The 23,064-nt window shown below is 38.8% G+C and overlaps 1 protein-coding gene and 1 long non-coding RNA gene across 2 annotated transcripts in view; one reads left to right on the top strand and one right to left on the bottom strand.

The window, feature by feature from the left end:
- LOC140070797 (uncharacterized) overlaps positions 1-4,894 on the top strand; it is a 38,664-nt gene extending 33,770 nt beyond the window's left edge. The window contains exon 2 of the long non-coding RNA XR_011848987.1: positions 4,681-4,894. This is a non-coding gene — a long non-coding RNA (uncharacterized lncRNA). The remainder of the gene's footprint in view (positions 1-4,680) is intronic.
- Positions 1-23,064, bottom strand: part of GPRIN3 (GPRIN family member 3) — a 94,792-nt gene that overhangs the window by 42,546 nt on the left and 29,182 nt on the right. The gene's annotated exons all lie outside the window — the stretch shown is intronic.

Genomic DNA, 23,064 nt, shown 5'->3' on the forward strand with positions numbered 1-23,064 from the left:
TCCACACAGAAACATTTTTTTTAATAACATCCAATTGAAGAAATGTTTATATATGGCAGATTAGTGAAACTGAATGTAAGTGCCCAGACGAGAATACCCCTTTAAGGGGCTTAATAACATTTTCCCAGCTAGGCGTTTCTGTAAATTTTGGGTCACATATTTGCTAGCAAAGTGAATTTTTATACATCCTACCATGTATAAAAAAATAACATGAATATCTCTGGATCCCTGGCACCTATAAGCACATTTTAGATTCCTATGAAAGAGAAGATTCCAGGGATACAAAGTTATAGCTTCTAGAATGGAGAATGGATCTTTAGGAACTGAGGGAGGGCAATTAGTGAGCAGTGAAATCATTCAGATACACGGCAAAAAGCATTTTTTTTAAATCAACCTGCTAAGGATGGAAACCTAAAACTCAGCACATCAATCAGCTTCATTTTGAATGACCTACAATGTAAAACACAAGGATACACCATAAGGAGAAATATTCTTCAACATAGCCAATTCTTTTTCAGGATTGTGGGGGAAGAGACCATTATACCTTCTCATCTGCAATACAACTTACACTTATTAAAGGAAACCTACCACTTGTAGTGGCAGGTTTCCGATGGAAATACCGGGCACCAGCTCAGGGTGAGCTGGTGCCGGAGCTTATTTTAGTTAGTGTTTTAAACCGCGGTATCGCGGTTTAAAACACTTTTTAAACTTTATAGCCGGCGCAGGCAGGTACGCGCTCGGCGCTTACCGTGCGCGCGGCTACATAGGAAGTGAATGAGAGCCGCGTGCACGGTAAGCGCCGAGCGCGTACCTCCCTGCGCCGGCTATAACGTTTAAAAAGTGTTTTAAACCGCGATACCGCGGTTTAAAACACTAACTAAAATAAGCTCCGGCACCAGCTCACCCTGAGCTGGTGCCCGGTATTTCCATCGGAAACCTGCCACTACAAGTGGTAGGTTTCCTTTAAAGACCTAAGTAAAGATAAATAGCACTAATAATAAACACACCATTTGTGTTCTGTTAACATAAACATGTACCTTTAAACCATTCTTCTCTCATTCACGCACAATACATTTTTGTTTTGCATTTACAAAGTTACATAAATTCTTCCCTTTTTAATAGTACTAAAAAAAAGCTCAGTTTAGGTTTGACAGATGATATTTAGCATTAACTGTTGTATAAGATGATAAATCCTGAACCAAGCTTTAAACCTCTTGCAAGGCTTAACATTGCATTATAGATTTAATATTTTGTATATGTGGCATATTTACCTAATCTTTCAATTAATTTATGTCCATAAACAAATAGTTAACATGGACAGTATGACTTCTACAGTTGAAACATTTAAAACCTCAGCAGAATCCATTTTGCTTGAACGAGAGTAGAAAAATAGAGTTAATAGATATTTTGTCATTGATGTGTCATTGGGACCAAAAGCCATTTGGTCATTATATGTCTTTATTAATACCACATAGGCCTTTGGTTCAAGAAAAAGACATCATAAACTAGGTGAATGCATGATTCCACCACACAATGAGGATTATTTTGGGGGGTTAAACGATGGACCCGATTTGAGTGGTCAGGGATTTAGCTTTCTATAACTGACCATTTCCCAGTGTGGCCCTTTAGTCTAGCTTTTACACCTTTATTTGGCCTGAAAATGTATGTGTTCATGGAACTGTTCCATCCAATAAGTGGTCACAGCGGTCACCATATGTACAGTAAATTACAGTACACTACAGTAACTTATTGCTGAATGCCATTGCTCTATCTACCTAGGTCATTGGTACTATCTAATTAGGTCACCTAGCCACTGAACTGGAAAACCCCTTTAAATTGTATTAATTCTTCAAAAAAAAGAACCATGGCTAAAGCGTATATGTCTTTATAACAAAAATGATTGTTTTACTTCCTCAGGTACATGACTAAATATGATAAATTGTGCATAGGCTTAAAGGGAACCTGTCACCACATTTGCACATATACAGCCAGTGATGGGTTCCTATAGAGCCCTATTAACTAATCGACACTCTTCTTTTAGCTAAAAAATGTTTTGCTTACATCTACATAAATCATCTTTTATCTTTATATTACCTGGCATCAGAAGGGGTGTGTCCTGCTCGGCCGACCCCTCTCATCTACTCTTCCCCATGCCTTATACCTCCTTACTATTCAGCAGTTCATGTCAAGTGACCAGGATGACATCATCTCAGGTCCTTAAGCCTCTTAAAAATAGCAAACTGTACCCGTACTATAATGTATGTGACCACATGAAGTCACAGCAGCCTCTATGGACTTCTACTCTCCTGCATCCTCCATGGAGGCTGCTGTGATTTCATGTGATCACATACATTGTGTACAATTTGCTATTGTTAAAGGCTAAAGGACCTGCAATGATGTCCCTCTGGTCACCTGTTGTGAATGCAACACAAGGCACCAGGTAAAAAAAAATTTACACACTATTTCCTAAATGTTGTCGGTACTTGAATATTAGCAGACAGTCCCGAAGCACAATTAGGCAGGGCAGTAATTTGAAGAGACACAGAGCTGTCAGTCAAAATAATGAGGTGTGGTTCACTACCTGGTAGAGGAGAAGAGTCATAGCCAGCAGATATGAGTCAGGAAAGCTAATTTGCATATCAGGACAATGGCTGTAATTAAGGTACAGTAGCTCACTGGTAACTATTTTAAGGTGATATGGGGAGGAATTGTAACTCTTTATCAGCAAGCATTGTTGGTAAGGGTAGTACCATTCTGGTAACAGGTCTTAAATTAGACTAAATTAGAGAAGAGTAACTAAAAATGCTATATATAAATGCTATATATGAATGTTCATATAACTGAACTGTTGTGCTACTGAGCTAATAATAACATCAGCCTGGCCTTAATTTCACATATTTTAGGAAAAACTTATAGCTATCCTAAATGACAGACATGATATACTTGGGGAATTTGGTCTACGTGGTGAGACTACTCACTCTTTCTTTCTCTTGATCTCTTGTATCTCTCACTTTTTATTCTTTCTTTGTTTGTTGTAAGAGTTTTTTGGTTTCTGATCAGGCAAGGCTTGCCTTAAAGAAAATCTACCATCGAAATCAAGCGTGATAGTATGGCTCTGAAGGGTTAACAGAGCCCCTCTGTGCAGTAGCTTTACGGTCTACAGACCACATTGGGGCTCATTTACTAAGGTCCACGGATTTTTGTCAGGTTTCCCAATGATTTCCGTTTTGCGCCGCATTTAACAGGGGAGTTTGGCACACGTGATTGGATTTTGGCGCATTGCTGCTGGCTTTTACGCAGCACAAATCAGGGGGGGGGACGGGCCATCGGACAACCCGACTGATTCGAAATAAGCGCAGGATTTAACATTTTGAATTGTGTCGCAAGACACGCATTTACAAGCATCGGGAAGAAGAAAGTGAACTTCGACGGGGAAGCGACGGATGCAGGAACTCAGGCGCACGAGCTACGTGAATCACGCCGGACTTCATCTTTGTCGGACTGTCTGTATCGGGGATTGTGACAGGACAAGGTGAGTAAATTTGCCCCATTGTCTCTCCTGACCTGTTACCTCTGCACTTCCCCCTCCCACTGCCTGCTGTTATCTCACACAGTGGTAGGGAAGAAGTGCTCTTTTCACCGTGTAAGTTACAGAATGATGGGTTCTTCTGGCTCATATGCAGAATTTTAAAAGGAAGGAGTCCATGGATAACAAATATAGATCCAGTCACAGTGCCTGGATCTATGAGTAAGTGCCCCTAGTTTATAATGCTTGATTTCGATGGTAGATTTCCTTGATTCCTGACCCTTCCTTTAAACTGATGTTCACATTCACATACATTTTATTTTCTTGTTATTTTCTCATTGTTTTCAGCACCCTTTTGTTATGTGTTTCTTATTTCAACAAAAGAACATTACAGTACTGGTAAAAAAAAAATATACAATACAATTCACAGAACACAGATTGTTACCTGCCTGCAGAGCATTCCAAACTTTCATTATTAAGAGCACAGAAATTAGCTTTGCCACAGAGAAAGAAAATCACATTTAGGATGAAAGAACTTAATATATGTTCTGACTAAAAAAGCATTCTCTGATTGTGATCTGAAAGGGATTCTCCAGGATTAAAGTTTTTTTTTTATTAAATATATGGCTGAAAGCCTTGTATAAGAAACTGTGGGTCTTTTAGAGGCCGAAATTGACTTGACATGTTCCCTTTAACACCTTAAGAGAATAGCATAAAATGGTCTTTAGGACCCAGCACTTTTCTTGTTTTTCTATGCTTCACTTCCAACAGAAATAGCATTTTTATTTTTTATCAGGCATATTTTTCCAATGGGTTAATTTACAGATAAAAATAGAATACAGGCGTTCCCTTACTTTAGGTCACCTGGGTTGCAGACGGACCTCTCTGCCCACTGTGACCTTTGGTGAAGCTCTCTGAATGCTTCACCAAAAGCATGCGCAGAACACGCGCATGAAAAACGCAAGTGTGAAAGGGGCCTAACTCTACAAGCTGCAGATAAGATAAGATCGTAATCCAATGGGGGGAGGCTCAAATGTAGCAGAGCTGACAGTGTTTGTTATAGCTCAGATGTAGCAGGCTGAAGTGTCATTGTGTGTTATATGCTCATGGATCTCATCTCTGATCTGTCTAATCTTTCTTTTTCTGTGTTTCAGATACTAGAAGAATGTTTAGAAGCCAAATAAATGTGTAGGTAGTCTCAGCACAATGTCATCACACAGAATCTCACAGCACTAGAGGGATCATAAAGTGTCTCCTTAAAGAGTCCACAACCACACTCTGGAATTTTAAAAGGACCATCACTAAGTTATAGGAGTTAAAACAGCAATAAAACTAAGTAAAATTGTAAATAAAGGGGTTAAAAATGTATGAAGGTAAAAATCTTTATTGTGTGAACATGACTAGTGGATTCAAATTTGAGAATTTTCTTTAATGGGCAAACCCCTTTAACTAAAATGTTCAAATATTATTTCACGGAATACACTGCTACAGTGAAAACTCTTCATGTACAATAATCAAGTGCATTTAGGCATGTAGACATGGTCAAGACAATCTCCTGCAGTTCAAACCGAGCATCAGTATGGGGAAGATTTGAGTGCCTTTGAACGTGGCATGGTTGTTGGTGCCAGAAGGGCCGGTCTGAGTATTTCAGAAACTGCTGATCTACTGGGATTTTCACGCACAACCATCTCTAGGGTTTACAGAATAGAATAGAATGCTTTATTGTCCCCATAGGGGAAATTGACTTTGTCACAACGACAACAGCAACACCTCCATTCATGATCACATATAGATAATAACAGTTATTTTAAAAGAATCAGTAAAAAGTATAAAAAAGAAGAAAAACACCATGGTTACGGATATTAATTACTTGCCCATGTTAACTAATGCAATTGCCCTAGGTATAAAGGAGTTTTTAAAACGATTCGTTCTACATTTCATATGCAGAAACCGATCACTAAATGTACTACGTTGACTCATCAGTGTGTTATGTAATGGGTTTTTCTCATTACATACAATGGACTTAAATTTGGAGAGCATACGTGCACACAAGACTGACTCCCAATCCTCTGTCTTAGTGCCAACAATTGAGTTCACCTTCCTAACCAATTTCTTAAATTTGTTTAAGTCAGTCGTGCGAGCATTATTTCCCCAACATACCACCGCATAAAATAGAACACTTGCAATTACAGACTGGTAAAAGGACATCAACATCCTACGATCCACATCAAAAGACCTAAGAGATCTTAAAAAGTACAGTCTCCCGGATGCCTTTTTATACAATTTCTCTGAATTTATATGCCACAATAACTTATCATCCAGATAGACGCCCAGATACTTGTAGTTGGTGACGCATTCTACTGCGACACCCCTAATCTTCGTAGGCTCACCATCAGTATCACGTTCTTTTCGGAAACTGATTAACATTTCCTTGGTCTTAGATAGATTCAATTCCAAGCCATTTGTGTCACACCACTCCGAGAACACGTCAATGGTCGACCAATATTCAGACAGATCTCCCTTTTATGCACCCTATTATTGCAGTGTCATCCGAATACTTCTGCAAGAAACACTCACTTCTATTTTTTTGAAAGTCTGCAGTGTAGATGGTGAATAGAAACGGGGCAAGAACAGTCCCCTGTGGGGCTCCAATGTTACTCACAACCACATCCGACACCGTGTTTCCAATTTTCACCTTCTGCGGTCTTAATATCAGATAATTAAGGATCCACTGAATTAGGCCAGAACCAACCCCCAGAGAGTGGTCCGAAAAAGAAAAAACATCCAGTGAGCGGTAGTTCTGTGGGCGGAAATGCCTTGTTGATGCCAGAGGTCAGAGGAGAATGGGCAGACTGGTTCGAGCTGATAGAAAGGCAACAGTGACTCAAATTGCCACCCGTTACAACCAAGGTAGGCAGAAGAGCATCTCTGAACGCACAGTACATCGAACTTTGAGGCAGATGGGCTACAGCAGCAGAAGACCACACCGGGTGCCACTCCTTTCAGCTAAGAACCGGAAACTGAGGCTACAATTTGCACCCCGACGCGCGTTTCCCACACTAGGCTTCATCAGGAGGTAATGTGATGTGCTCTCTCTGCATATTTATACTCTGCACAGGAGGTGACGCTCACATAACCCACCCCCCATATTTATATAGACAGGAAAGTATAGCGGGGGGAATTTTGTGTATTCTGCATAGCCCTAATTCCATCTAGGGCTGTTCCTTGTTACTTCCCCTAATTTTCTCCACTATTTGTGATGATTCATGACTTGATTATTGAGATTATCATTGTACTGTATTATAATAAAGTATGGACAATTTTTATGGTAATTAGACCTTTTGTGGTTTATATATCAATTATTCTCATAGCAGTTTAACTCCGCAGTGACCCGGCCTGAAAAGGCTCTAGCATTTTTAGCAGATTTTCGTAAGTGCCAGTTTAAGGGCTATAACTTTATTTTTTGCATGCTACCTTAAATTTTTGCTGTGTTTTTTTCGGAACGCATACAGCTAGTTAAAAAGATAATAAAAGTTTAAACATAATCCTTTTTTTTTTAACTTTCAAATTAACTCAAAATGAACATTATTAACCACTTCCCGCCGCAGCCCTTTTTCGTTTTTGCGTTTTCATTTTTCAATCCCCACATTCAAAAATCTGTAACTTTTTTATTTTTCCATGTACAGAGCTGTGTGATGGCTTATTTTCTGCGTAACAAATTACACTTCAAAATGGTGGTATTTAATATTCCATGTCGTGTACTGGGAAGCGGGAAAAAAATTCCAAATGCAGTGAAATTGGTAAAAAAACGCATTTGTGCCGTATTCTTGTGGGGTTTGATTTTACGGATTTCACTGTGCACCCCAAATGACATGTCTACTTTATTCTTTGGGTTGGTACAATTACAGGGATACCAAATTTGTATAGGTTTTATAATGTTTTCATATATTTAAAAAAATTAAAACCTCTGTACAAATTTTTTTTGGGGGATTTTGCCATCTTCTGGCGCTAATAACTTTTTCATACTTTGGTATATGGAGCTGTGGGTGGTGCCATTTTTTGCGGATTTTGATGACATTTACATTATCATTTTTAGGACTGTACGACCTTTTGATCACTTTTTATAGAATTTTAAATTTTTTTTTTTAATGGCAAAAAAGTGCGACTTTCGACGCGATTTTCCGTTACAGGGTTAAACGCAGTGAAAAACTGTTTTCATATTTTGATAGATCGGGCATTTTTGGACGCGGCAATACCTAATGTGCTTATGATTTTTACTGTTTATTTATATTTATATCAGTTCTAGGGAAAGGGGGGTGATTTGAATTTTTAGGTTTTTTTATTAGAATTTTTTTTTTAACTTATTTTTATTTTTACTATTTTTCAGACTCCCCATGGCAGTATATGGGGATTTTACTACTCATACATTACAATTTGCTGATAGCAACCTGAAGTAGCTTCGGATCTTCGTGAGACCCGAAGCTACCACGGCGACGGATCGCCGCTCCCCGATGACGTCACGATCGCCTCCATCTTTTTGAAGCCGCCGGCGATCAGCAGTAAAAGACCAGCGATCGGTGCCGGCAGGTGTTACCGGTAAGCCTTTGCTGCAATATGCAGCAAAGACTTACCGGCTATGGAGAGGGCTCGGCCCGTGAGCCCTCTCCATGTACCGTGACCCGACATGTGACGTACTTCACATGTCGGGAAGGGGTTAATGAATTCCCTATTTTGTTTTGGTCATTTGGATATAAAATATGTATAGTCTCAGGCAAATGGGGCAACTATGGCAATGCTTTTTGTAGTGTAGCGGGGGAATTTTTAATTATTATATGGGAAAATGTCATTGTAATTTTATGAATTTTTATCAATATTTTGTGTGTGTGTGTTTTTACTTTATATGTCCCCCATGAGGTCATAAAAGACCCCTGGGGGACATTTTCACTTTTTTTTATATTGTAATTTATTTTTTTTCTTTTACAAGTTTTCCCCTGTAACTGAGGCATCAGTAAGAACCGCAGCCACAGGGGAAATTATCACCTGTCACTGGGGAGTCTGATCAGAGCTGTACTGGGTCTATTTAACCCCTTTAGACCCGGCGGTCATGTGACTGCCGAGTCTATGGAGCCGGCGCCATTCCGGCTCTGCTCCTCTGTGCACTGTGGTTAAAATCCAGCTACTGCAGCTACAGAAGAACTTGTAATGTAGATAACACTGACACAAGTACTTCTAAAACTGGTAATGTAAGATAACACTGATGCAAATAGTACTAAGACCAGTACTGTAAGGTAACACTGAAGGAAAAATGTTCTATGACTGTTAGTTTAATACACTGTATGATGCTGAAAATGGCACTAAAACTGCTCCTTTTTGGGATTGCAGTATGATTCTGGAAATGCAAATAGTACTAACACTGCTTCATTAAGATATATCTGTATGTTGCTTGAACTGCAAAGAGAAGTACCACCAGTATTGCTTTATGATGCTGAAAAAGAAAAAGAAAGAGAAAAAAGGAGATACAGAGAAATTTTTTAAAGACGGTGAATGAAAGGTAAATAGAGTGCATCGCTGCAGCACCTTTTGACTATTTTACAGTCAAAGTGTGCTTTATGTGGAGGGCTGTGGCCACCTTGGTCTATTACGCGTGCGTAATATATATACTTTGTGAATGTATCTCGAGAGACGCTCATGTCTATTTGCATAGGTTTTACCTACCTACCATCCATTGCATATCTTAGTACATAACTAAGTATATTTTCTGGTAGTCCTCACATGTAATCGCATTTTCTTAATATCTCATATTCATATAAATAAGCCGGTTACACTTTTCCATTATTTGTAACGTTATGATTTTGAGCACACTTCCATTGTAATCTACCTTTATATGTTTTCTACTTTGTGACTGTGGACACTTAATAGTGTATTCTTGCTGGTAGCAGCCCAGATATTTTGCTTACCTGATGAATATCTGGATCTCTTACATCATATTGGTTGCTGCTTGATGCATAGACTCTTATTATCTACATAGTAATATTATGAATTAAATGTATATTTTTCAAAATATCTATTAATATCTATTTTGTGCTATTGTGCTTCACTTCTTCACTATTTTTTGTACTTAGGAATGGTGCATCTGACGTCGCTTTTGATGCACATACTTCACCACAAAGAGGTTATTAGTCTCCATGTAGCACTTTATAATAGTCTTCAATTTATGTTACTGTCTAATTTTCTACTGACGTGTTTACAAGTGACTACCAACTCTTAAATTACACAGAGTGAGAACTGACATCATGTTACAATTGTATCGCCGGCATTCAGAGTAACCTTAACCAATAACATCGCGTTATGAGCGATGTTTGGCTGATGAACTTTGGCGCATGCGCAGTACACAGCAAGTCCTCTGAACGTGCTCATCCTGAGGCAATCCACCGGAAACTAACCGGGCGCCGTACTTAGCTGCACAGGTAAGATGGATGTCGCGGGTGGGTGAGTCACGCCCCCAACATATGCACATAAAAGCGCCATTGAAACTCCTAGTTTTCACTTCCCCTGATGAAGTCACGCGTGGGGTGGACACGCATGTTCCCTGGTTGCCTGGGTGCCTTGCTCCCCCTCTCACAGCCACGCCGATTTTAGGTTCCCTATATAGGATGGTTATTGGGGTTATTATTCCTTGGCTGTGTTAAGTATACACTGAATTGATTCTCACTTACTATACTGATTTGAGTATCATTGTTTGTATCTTCTTGATACTGTATTGTTCAGATTAGAGATGTTCCATCTTTGTCTCTAATGCTGTGTTTACTTGTGAGCAGACACCCTTCAGATTAGTGCAATCAGGGATAGATGTTGGTGAGCACATTTCACTCACCACACTGAGTTTCTAGTGTAGCTTGCTACACTTTTAAAATGTTTTTACATTTCATGTCTGGTCTTTGTTGTTTTGTATGAATAAAGTAATTTTGATACTCATTTTTGGGTTGTTATGGCACATCTTTTCTTGTGTATTAATCTGTTTGGTCAGTGCCCATATACCCACTGTTGATATATAGCTGTGCGGGACCCACAACTTTTTCGTATTAAAAGGAAAGTTATTTCCGATTTCCACCTGTCCCTCATCACAGCAGTCGTTGCTCTCTACCTAACTGCTATAAAAAGGGCATTTTTCCTGTTTTAATAAGTCCCTAGCTGTCAGACTGACCCTATCAAGAGCAGCCTCTCCCTAGCTCTGTGTCCTATCTGAAAGGGTGCCTGGACATGTAACCCTGCCTCAGGTTACATGTCCAGGCACCATGTTCCACATAGTTTGAGCATGGCTATGGTTGCTAAGGGGCTGCTAAAAACTTTTCCCAGCAGCACTACAGTTTCCCTAGAAATATATGTCTTTTTAAGTGAGACAAACTATTTAAGAAAACTGACTGGCTTTACCATAAGGAGATTTGCTTGGATTGCCCGAGTGTGCTTGTATTTTTGTAAAAGTGAAAGAAGGATTCTAAGAAAAATGGCAGCACACGCTGGCATTTAAACGGTAACGACATGCATTTAAAAAAAAAACATGTGACATGTCTGTGCTACAGATTGCTCAGCTCTTGGCCCCCACCTTTGTGCTCCTGTACAGCTCCTACCTCTCCCACTGATGTTAGCTCACCAGGTTATGAGCTCTGTGGAGGAGCAGGAGGGAGGAGCTGTACAGGAGCACAAAGGTGGGAGCCAAGAGCTGAGCAGTCTGCAGCACAAACAAGTCACGTGTTGTTTTGTGAAATGCATCCAAACCAAACTCCAATCCTGGGACTACACAAAAGTTTCTGCCAGGTAAGTTATAACACACAATTATATTGTAATGCAAATGCTTAGAGAAAGCAGAAAGGCTTACTTGCAATGGAGATGCAATGGGCTTCTTTAACCTGTCTTTATTGAAAATGAGTTCCCTGGTGAAAGGGTCCCTTTAACACACCCAACCAGTGCTGGCACCAATTGCGGGTGTGAACCCTTTACATTCCGCTAGCAAAGCTTGTATATATCATAGTTGCAAAGGTTGCACATATCATGGTTACAAAACCACCATATATAGCATTACTTTAATATGGCAGTATATGGTAAGATCAGACATCCTAAGTTAAAAAAAAAGTTAAAAATGAAGAAATGGCAAAATTAAGAATTTTTTTTTTTAGTACAAAACTTTTTCATTTTTTTGGAACCTAATGAAACATATTACAAATTTGCTTTCCATGTAATTTCACCGACCCAAAGAATAAAGGAGAATTGTCGTTTGGAGTGCTCAGTGAAAGCTGCAAAATCAGGGCCCACAATAAAATGGTGCAAAAGCATTTTTCTGTTAAGTTCACAGCATTTGGAATTTTCTTTCCACTACCCAGCCGCCAATAGGAAGTACAATTTGTTACATATAAAACAATCCTTTATAAAGCTTTGTAAACAGGAAATTTACAAAGTTATGGATTTTTAAAAGAGGGTAGTGAAAATTGGAAACACAAAAACAAAAAATGGTATTGGCGGGAAAGGGTTAAGGAAGATTCTATCCTTAAATTTGTTGGCCTTAATGTTACCAAATAAGTAGAACTGAGTAATAAATTTAAAAAGTACATATAAAATAGAGCACTCATTTCTCACATTGGCTCTGTCCCCCCACCCCCCATAGATGTGCATTACTGTTTGTACTACTGGGACAGCTGAGTATTGTTGCGAATGATCTTTCTAAATTTAATAGTTTTGCTGAAAGTATGTGAACTCTCAAGGGGATGCAGTGGCCTACATTTAGGCAAATCATTTATATCTTGTAAAATATGGCATCATACTATTCCATTCCATTATTCATTGGGTAGTGAGTTCGATCCTCTGAGTAATTTTTATCTGAGCCATTACTTCCTAATGTGAAGAGGGACTGTATAGATGTGGGTTATCAGCAGGGGCTTTTCACCTAGCTTGTTTCACTGCTGCAATGAAGAACATAATCACTGCATCTAGGTCAGGAGAGTGAAACATGGCTATGTCATACTATCTTATGATCCTTCCTCCTATCTGCTGTATTTGATATATAGCTTGAAATTTTCCTAGAATCCATCAGGATTGACGGGATTAAAGAGAATAGACATTTGGAACATGTGTGTGTTTTAAGCTTCAGAAAAATGCTAGCCAGATGGCCTTTCATGTGCAGTGTCAGAAAACAGCATGATACTGTAACAGTCATCACAATAGGTGAAAAAATACTGAAAAAAAGGATTCTTTTACTCTTTACTATTGAAAATAATTATCTATAAAATGTAATCTTTGTAAAGATTGAAATACAATCTAACATGGAATGGAAAGCTAATGGAGAATAAAGTGACATGAAAGCATTTTAACTTCAAATACAGACTTCCATCTCCTTTCCTTGGGAAAAGCAAAAAACGTAGACATTGCTTCTTTGAGCCCTTGCAGTCTATTGCCTTTTCCATTTTTGATTTTTGTTCCCTTTCTTCCAAAAGCCAGGAGCAATGATTGGATCCAAGATGGTGGCAGCAATCAGTTACAATATGGTGGATCCAAGTTTTGCTATACAACCGCCATATGAGTGCCATGGCATCACGTTCCACAGGATATTGGATAACAACCTGAGCTAGGGTCCCATTCTCAATAATTCAATGAGGCTACAGGTTAAGGTAGCCTCCTGTCGCTCCATTCAATAATATGGGAGCATTGAAATTGCTGAATATAGGCACTTTCATGGAAAATATTGGATGTAAATGCTGGAGATAGCCAAGTCCTGTGCATGGCAATTTCCGATGCTAGCATTAAATAGTATGAATGGAATGGCAGGAAACATGCTCATTTAATGAGTGAGTAGTGAGTCTCAAGATTTGTGGGGATGTTCTTCTGATAAGTGGTCCCAGCAAGCAGACCCTTTCCGATGAGATTGTTATCCCCATTCTGTGGATAAATAACAGTAATACTTGGTTTAACAGCATCAACTCAGCACAGTCACTAGATGTGTGTGTGGCCCTCTGAGTGCTCAAACCTCTGAAATGAAGATATTACTTTACATTTGTTGTTGATTATTCAAGATGGTCTACTTGCTTCATAGCAAACATGAAGTTCCAGAGAAACTAACTAGTGAAAGTGTCTTTGGTGTAAAGCAAAATATACAATATGCTGACAACAGCATATTACAGTGGGCGATCCAGGTCCCTAAAGACCGTCCCATGGTATATTTACTGCAGAGGTTTTAGGTGGCTGCAAAGTGATTGGAGAGTTCCCGAAGATTTTTTCTGACCTTTGACTGACAAAGTAAAAATGAAAACTAAAATTACATAAAATCTGAATAAATGAAATAAAAACTATTTTTAAAAACCTACCCTAAAATTCTAGAGGATAAACTAGATAACCTAAAGTAGACATGTGGTACTGTAAAAAGACATTTTTTCAGCAATTATGCATAAAATTTGAAAAGAACTATGAACCATAACATGAAATAATTCATGCATTACTCCTCAAATATAATAATACATAATTAAACTAAATTGACAAGTGCCACAAAAATCGAGTATGTGCCATGTTAAAAATATGTGCCAATAATTGTCTCGAAGAAGCACCTCAGCCTTGTTAAAATAGGAATAGGTGGTTTTTCAGAGCATCATACCAAACAAAGCTGGAAAATAGGAAGCTGTAGGAAAATAGGACCAAACCCATTTTGCGCAAGTGGAGGAAAGGTGTAACATATAGGTTTGATGCAGATTTGTCCACAACATATTGGGGAGAAACAATAATTACAGTTTTTTAGCTACAGATGACTACTTATAAGTAATGGAACAAGAGACCTGAATGAATGTACAAAAGAATATTTGGAAGTAAAGCTTTTGTACTTGTAAGAAGCTCATGAATAGGAAAGAATCCTAGTAAACTGCAGTGAAAACCAAAATGGAAACAGTATCCTTTACCCAGAGACCAATGACATAACAATGACAGTGCTGTATGGATAGATGAGAGCTGTGCATTAGAACCCATTCACATAGACCTACGTCCCCGTAGATGGCTATGGCGCCTGGTGGCGTTACAGTGACCATACACGTGTGGCACGATATCGTACCATGCTCTATCTTTTCCTGTGTTTAGTACTGGGTGCCGTGCTCACCCCTCCTCCTCCCCGGCATGCTGCAGTGTTCTCATTTGGGCTAAAACCGGACAAGCACACATCAGTGTAAAAGTAGCCGTATTAAAATTTGAATTCATCCTGAGTAAGAACAGCAGTCTCAACTATTTATTCTGAAAACCAAGGAAGATGACACTGTAGTGTGAAGTGGGGTTAGGCTCTGAAGCCACTAAGGAAGAAAATATTATAATACTAGCTTGCTTTTCAGTCCGGAAATCCACAAGAACAGAGGTATCCCGGATAAACAATTGTATGACATGATGAGCTTTACATGAGGCATACATCGGCGTCGGGGAGAGGAGGAGTGGATGAGCGATGCTCACCCCCGTCCATCTTCATAGTGATATATGGCCGCATTGCCGTGTTAAGGGAGAAAGATAGGAAAGTCCTATCTTTCTCCCCGCTACGGAACCGTACGGTGACGAATGTGTGCTGCTCCGCACCACTCCCGCACACTGCCGTGAGCCCACTGCAGTGTATGAGGGACATATATACGTCAGTCGTATATACGTCCTCCATACGTTCATGTGAATATAGCCTAAAATGGAATCTACCAGTGGTTTTGACAAGACTGAGCTTAGACAATAGGGTTGATGTATGAATTTAGACAAGTGCAAAGTAGAACTAGAACAGTCTTCTGCTGCGCTAGATTAATCATTGTGTCTGATGCCGGATGATTAATCTGGTGGCGAATCAACCTCCTAATAGTTGGTCTAGTTTGCAGCACCGCAGGTAAATTAATGATTTGGTTGAGCCACCTCAACAAATCATGATTTATAAAAAATAACCAAACAGCAGTGAAAAGAGCAATGCCAGGGCCAAGCACAGTGATGTAACGATGGAATGTTAAATAATTGACTTTTTTTTACTGAGAAACCGGAAAAATGATAGCTGATGCTATGACAAAACCATTGAAAAGACATTTTTTTAAATTTTAAGAACATGATGGGACTAGTAGCTTAAGTAGTTGTTAGTGTAATATATGCTAGTACAGTATAGTTTGTGTAAAATAATGGGTTAATAGAACTGCTAATTCCCTGACATTTAATAATCAGATTTTATTAACTCTTTCTTGGTGGTGGTTACAAAAACCATTAATTCTTGTTAATGGTTTTTAGCACTTTTTTTCGCTGGACCTTCACAGAACCATAAAAATAATGGGGCAGATTTACTTACCCGGTCCATTCGCGATCCAGCGGCTCGTTCTCTGCAGTGGATTCGGGTCCGGCCGGGATTCATGAAGGCAGTTCCTCCGTCGTCCACCAGGTGGCGCTGCTGCGCTGAAGAGCATCGGAACGCACTCAAGTTCACCGGCCTATTCCTAGTGAAGGTAAGTGCAAGCTCCGCGACACTTTTTGTGTTTTAAATGCGGCGTTATTTCCGAATCCGTCGGGTTTTCGTTCGGCCACACCCCCGATTTCCGTCGCGTGCATGCCAGCGCCGATGCGCCACAATCCGATCGCATGCGCCAAAATCCCGGGGCAATTCAGGGGAAATCGGCGCAAATCGGAAATATTCGGGTAACACGTCGGGAAAACGCGTATCGGGCCCTTAGTAAATGACCCCCAATGTGTTATCTTAATTCTATGGGTCATCACGATTACAGTGATACACAATTTGTATGGCTTTTTTATGGTTAACTTGTTTTGCAGAATATAAAACAAATTCTGTGAGAAATTAGCTTGTTTTTGCATCGCCATGTAACAATAGGCAGAACATTTATATTTTTTTGTTTACAGAGCTGTTTTAGAGCTTATTATTTGCGGGACAAGCTGTACTTTTGGTATCATGTTGGGGTAAATTTTACTTTTTGATCACTTTTTATGCGCTTTTTATGAGGTCAGATGTTATGGACTTGTGATGTAGTGTCTTTTTGGTGATTTTCACTTTTTTTTATGTTTTATTTGATTATTGCATGGGATGGGACTTCAGGGGACTTTTATTCTTTTTTAATAATTAATTGTACTTTTTTTTCAAACTTTTTTTTTCTGTGATCATTTGATCAACTGTTTATTGTAATATCCTGCAATACTAATGTACTGCAGCATATTACTTAAACAAGCGGCATTGTTATGTCATTGGTCTCTAAGCTTCTGAGCCCGTGTGATCGCCATAGTGTGATTCTACATCAAGGTGTGGGAACGACCCGCATCCTATGACGTAGAATCACGTCAAGGTGCAGGGAGGGGTTAATCCTAGGTTGTCTGATCCTACCATATACTGCCACACTACAATTTGTACTACACGTTGTAATGAATGGGTTAAATCCAGACAGCCGTGTTACCTGTCATGCTAGCACCAATCGTGGGTGTTACCGGTAAGTGTGTGCTGCAATATGCAGCAAAAACTTACTGGCTATGGAGAGGGCTCAGCCCATGACTGTACCCGACGTGATCTGTACAATTACGGCGTAAGGGGTTAAAAGTACAATGGATATATTAGGATGGGGGCACAGTAAGCATATATACAGCTTCAGATTCTGTATGCATACATGCAAGTATTTACAACATAGTATGGTGGTTATAAATAGGGGTTTAGAATCAAAAGGAGAACCATTATGAGGCACAACAAGACCATATAGAAGAATTCAAATGGACCTTCTGACAGCATCAAGGAGAATAGAAATAGCATTAGGGCAAAACATCCGTGATGGTGCTCAACTTACAGGGCTAGAGTACAAATGTACGAAAAATAGAAGAAAGTGGTGGCACTCACCAAATCAGATGAATAAAAAAAATATCTTTATTATTCCATGTGGCAGTGCGGGGAGGATGCCAAACACAGCAGGCAACGGGCTGTATCGCGCACCTGTCTGCTTTCTTAAGCCTAAATAGGGGTTAGAACTTCTTAGCATCACCCTTTGACAAGTCTTTGACCTAAACATGTGTCGAGCCGGTGCTGGGCAGCGTGCCTCTGCGTTAGCAATACAGGCGGTCCCCTACTTAAGAACACTCGACTTACATACAACCCCTAGTTACAAACGGACCTCTGGGTATTGATAATTTATTGTGCTTTAGTCCTGGGCTACAATAATCAGCTGTAACAGTTATCACAGGTGTCTGTAATGAAGCTTTATTGTTAATCCTGGTTCTTATGACAACCAAACATTTTTAAAATCCAATTGTCACAGAGACCAAAAAAGTTCTGGCTGGGATTACAATGATAAAATATACAGTTCCGACTTACATACAAATTCAACTTAAGAACAAACCTACAGACCCTATCTTGTATGTAACCCGGGGACTGCCTGTACTGTGGTAACTAATATCTTATCTTGTAGCCCTGGTTTGATTTATTGCACATTCACTTTATTGCTTGATTTCTGTATTGGGTATCATTTATTTGTACCTCTGATATACATCTGTAAAATGATGTTCTTTAGCTTCCCAGCACCATTTATCGTGTACTCCATCTCAGTTTTTTATGAATTCACTATGCATGTATGTTTTTAATTAATTCTAATAAAATTTGTGGTTTGTGGCTTGTATTTCTCTCTTGTGCTCTGATTTGGTAAATTCATCTCTAGTTGAGAGACCACTTGATTTTAAATATATAGAGCAGCTTAGCGCTATGAGGTGCAGTGTATAATGTGTATTAAATTTACTATTTATTGGTTCTATCATTTGATATATTTAGCTGATTAAAGTTCAATATGGTCAATTTCTGTTATCGTTGTTGCTGTTGTGTTTTCGGATGAAGTACCATGACCCTGTTTCCATGAAACATTTTTGACCCAAAATCTATTTTTGTAAGGCCTACTGCAGATGCAATAAGTACAATATCGGGCTGCACACAGAAGGCCCGTGGTCGTATGTCATGCGCAGCCTGAGTGTCACTTATTTGTGGTTGGTTCATTCACAAATTACAGTAAAGACTGCCCAAGACGGAAACCCAACAAAATGTATGGCTTGGGCAGTAGGTTAACTAGGACTATGTTAACTAAGCCCATGTATTTGAGCCCATTGAAATACAAGGTGCTAAAAAAAACCTCTTAATATGGATTCCAGAAACAGATGTGACTACACTCCAACACTTATATTGAATGTACTTCATTACACCATAATAAGAATATTAACACTCCAAAACCATGATACATCAAAATTTTGAATTTGTTTCATAGCAGCTGTGATTAGTTTCAGAGTATTTAAAGCTTGTGGATTTACAGATGGCGTTCCAGGTTCCTCAAGCACTTTCTCCACCTGATGCAGGAAACCCTGGAAAGAAGACAGGAATGGTATTTACTGCTTTTGTCTTCTGTTTCTCACACAGAGTGATCGGGAAAATAGAGGCAATGGCAGATACACTGTATCTATGCATTCCAGTGATCACATGACTGAACACATGGTCACTGGGCTGTTGATGCAAAGAGTCTGTCTAAACCAGCACAACCCAAATAACGACAATCGTTACTGTAACTGAAGTTGCAATGGTAAAAAAATGTAAAAATAAAGTTTCCAAAGTCTTGAAGGCAGAAATTACCCTAGCTCTAACGGTTTAAAGTTTAAATAAAGAATTGATGAAGAAGTAGAATGAAATCTTGTCAAATTGGCTTACAAGTAGTGATGTCAGCATTTTGCACCTGACATATTTCCCACTTACCAGACCTGACCATAGTTATTCAGAGGTGCAATTTGCTCAGATGCATACCAACAAAGTAAGTACTAGACCCTCCAATAGTAGTCCCTTTTCTTTAGTTTCTTTATTCGAATCTAACTACCATATATACTCGAGTATAAGGCTAGTTTTTCAGCACAAAAAAAATGCTGAAACCCCAAACTCTGCTTATACTCGAGTAAAAAATATAGGTTTTACCAGGTTTTTGTGATAAAATTAGGGGTCTCGGCTTATACTCGAGTATGGTACTGATCAATCAAGGTGAACGTTGTCTAGTATAACAACATGCTTCAGCACATCTTCTGTGCTAATATACACTCAAATGGATTAAGATACCTGATGAATAATAAATTTGTACCACCATTGTTTTGTTCACACAAATGCTGCAGATTCAGGCCTCGATCACACGGCCGTATGGGGGACGTATATATATGTGGACGTATATACGTCCCCCATAGGCCGTCAATTGGAGCGCAGCATATATTCCTATGGAGAGGGGGGGGGAGGTGAGCAGCTCTCACCTCCTCCTCTCCCCGGTACGGCGGGCACACACGTATCTGAATGTAGCCTCAGTGGGAGAGTCAGTGTATTGGTACATGGAGAAAAAAGGAGATGCTGCTTTTTTACACTCTGTCTGAAGCAGCATGGATAACATGACACAGCAGAACAGTATTGATGTCAATTTATGCAAATCTGTTTCATCCCATTACTACTTCCTGGAAGTAAACCGACATTATGTATGTGTGTGTGTATATATATAAAATATACATAGTGTGTGGTTGGGACTTATCAAGGCCAGGAAATGCGACCCTTCCCTTCTTATGCAACTTCCCCACCTAGTGGATGGGGAGAGGTTTGGAGTGAGCTGTTCCGCACATTAACTATAGCCAAATCGACTTGTAGCAGAGCATCAACCTATTCAAAAAGCTATTCTACGTGACCATTTTCTTCTCATGGATAATTGAGTGCTCCTAGAAATAGCACTGCCTTTCTGGGTGAATTAACTTGGACTTTGTTAATTAAATGGAGTAATAAGTATGTGTTTTAATTAATGTGCCTAGGCTAACTCACAAAAGGAGAGCTAGAGTCAAGAGACAATGAATATTCACTAGATTTAATTGCTAATGTTAACTTATCTGCCTCTATAAAATGAAATCTCCTTTTCCTTGTCACAGATAATACAGTTTATGTGTATTTTTGTTGCAGCCATACTATTATACAAACCCTTTTATTCAGTGAACCATCTGTGTATGTTTGATCTGTAACAGTAGTAGTGCAGAGATATGACAGATCAGACACCCCTGTGGTTCAAAAATATAAAACGATAAATAAAAAAAGTTTTTTTTTTTTCACATCAATATCATAAAAGTAAATAAACAAACATGCTGGTATCACTGCATCCCAGAATTTAGTTGTCTTTTTCTCTCCTACTCTGTACTGTATATATACAGTATATATATATATATATATATATATATATATATATATATATACTACACTGTATATATTTATTAGCTGTACCCCTCAGCATTGCTCTTGTCTCTGTTCTGTCTGTCTCTCTCAGCCTATCTCTGTCTATCTCTATGCCTGCCTGTCTCTCTGTGTCTATCTGTCTCTTTGTCTGTCTCTCTTTGTCTCTATCCATATTACCTCATACATAAGCTGTCTTATACTCATTGCCTTCAGTAACCAATCAAAGTTTAGAGCTTCTATTAATGGTGGTTAATAAGTGTATTTTGGAAAGCACAGGGTGAAAGTTTTGTCTTAAAACCTAGTCTATGAAGTTCCCTGCGGCACAGGGAGAAGCTGTGCAAAATTTGGTGATTGTAAATGTGACGGTGCAGATTCCATTAGTGGACATATACACAAACATGAATGCAAACACTTCTTCCCAACAAAGAACTCCATAACGAAAAATAGTGTCCAAATGACTGAATCAGCACTTTTACGCCATTTCACCACATATAACAATTTGAAGAAAAAGTGATCAAAAGGTTGTACAGTCCCCAATACATAAGCTTGTCCTGCACAAATTACAACTTACACAGGTCAATACTCTGAAGTATAGTAAAATTTTCAGTTGCTTCATAATATGGTGGTATGACAAATTTATGTTTTTCTCTGGATAGGTTTTATTTTTTTATTAAAACATAATAAAGACTTTATAAATGTGATATCTACATGAGCATACTGACCGAAAGAATAAAAAGGTGTACTACATATGGATTTTTTTCCCAGCTTTCCAGTACATAGCATGGAATATTAAATACTGACACTAGCGAGTCCAATTTGTACTGCAGATAATAATCCCTCATAAACCTCTCAAAATTAAAAAAAAAATTGAAAAGTAAAAAATGAAAAAAGGCTTAGGTCATTAAGGAGCTAAAATCACATCAGACTTGTGGCTCTGTGAGATATAAAACCAGAGATACAAACAGTTAAAGACATAGTCTTTCTCTGGTAATGTAGCATTTAAAAGATTATATTCTCATTTTAACCTCTTAGCGTCGCGCACCGTAATAGTACGGCATGAGTCGAGTGCGGGTACATGGAGAGGGCTCAAGGCCTGAGCTCTTTCCATTGCTGGTAAGTCTTTGCTGCATATTGCATATTGCAGCCAAGGGTGTTATCCCCGAAATTGCTTTGCCGGCGGCTTCAAAAAGATGGTGGTGGCCTTGCTTGGTGACGATTGTCGCTCCCCATGACGTCATCGGGGAGTGGAAATAGGTTGTCATGACAGCCTTGGGTCTTCTCGAAGACCGGCGGCTGTCTCGTTTTAACCCATTCATTACAATGTGCAATTTGCACCTTTTAATGAATGCGGTGTGAGATCGTCATATAGTGCCATACTGTAGTATGGCAATATATGGTAGGATCGATCAGACAACCTAGGGTACCTAAAGTACCCTACGGAATGTGAAAAATAGTAAAAATTAAAAAAAAAGTTTAAAAAAAATTATAATAAAAAAAAACATAAAAATTCAAATAACTGATATAAAAATAAATAAACAGACAAATCATAAACACATTAGGTATTGTTGCGTCCGAAAATGCCCGATCAAAATACAATAACAGTTTTTTTTACTGTATTTAATTCTTTAACAGAAAATAGCGTCCAAAGTCAAAAATGCCACTTTTTGCCATTTTGAAAAATATTAAAATTTCAATAAAAAGGGTATATATTTTAGAGGCAATCTTTTCATAGCTAAGCAGGTGAATTTTAGCATAGAATAGGAAATTCTAGTAAGGACATTTCATATCCTACATGCTGGCTACCCCAAGATTGCCATCTGCAAAGTTGTTAGCCTTGCATTATATCTTGGCAATTAGGCTGATGTCAGGAGGCATGTAGCAGGATGGTTTACTAGGACAATGTATTTGGATATTAATATTCTACTTACTTTATAAGTGGGCCAACATGTGCCGCGGTAATGTTATATAGTGATTGATAGGCCTGTGTATATGATGGACCCTTAGAGAGGCAGGGTATTTCATGTTATACCTGTTTAGTTTTGTGTATTTTTTCTTTTTGGATGTGGTTTGGTTTGTATTTATGCTCTGTTTGTTGAGTACCATTAGTAGTATGGTTTGTTAAAATGAGTTGTTGTAAAAGAAATCTGGTAGTGACTGGCATTCTAATTTCACATCAAACTTTTTCATGGCTTTTCTTTTTTTATATACTCCTTTTTCTAACCTTATTACATCATTAAGGCGTTCTTTCAGCTCTTTGATAGTGGGAGGGATTGGCTGTATCCACTTGGCTGCTATTAGCTTCCGG

The sequence above is a fragment of the Engystomops pustulosus genome, chromosome 1 (assembly GCF_040894005.1).
Source record: "Engystomops pustulosus chromosome 1, aEngPut4.maternal, whole genome shotgun sequence".
In the NCBI taxonomy this organism is placed as follows: Eukaryota; Metazoa; Chordata; class Amphibia; order Anura; family Leptodactylidae; genus Engystomops; species Engystomops pustulosus.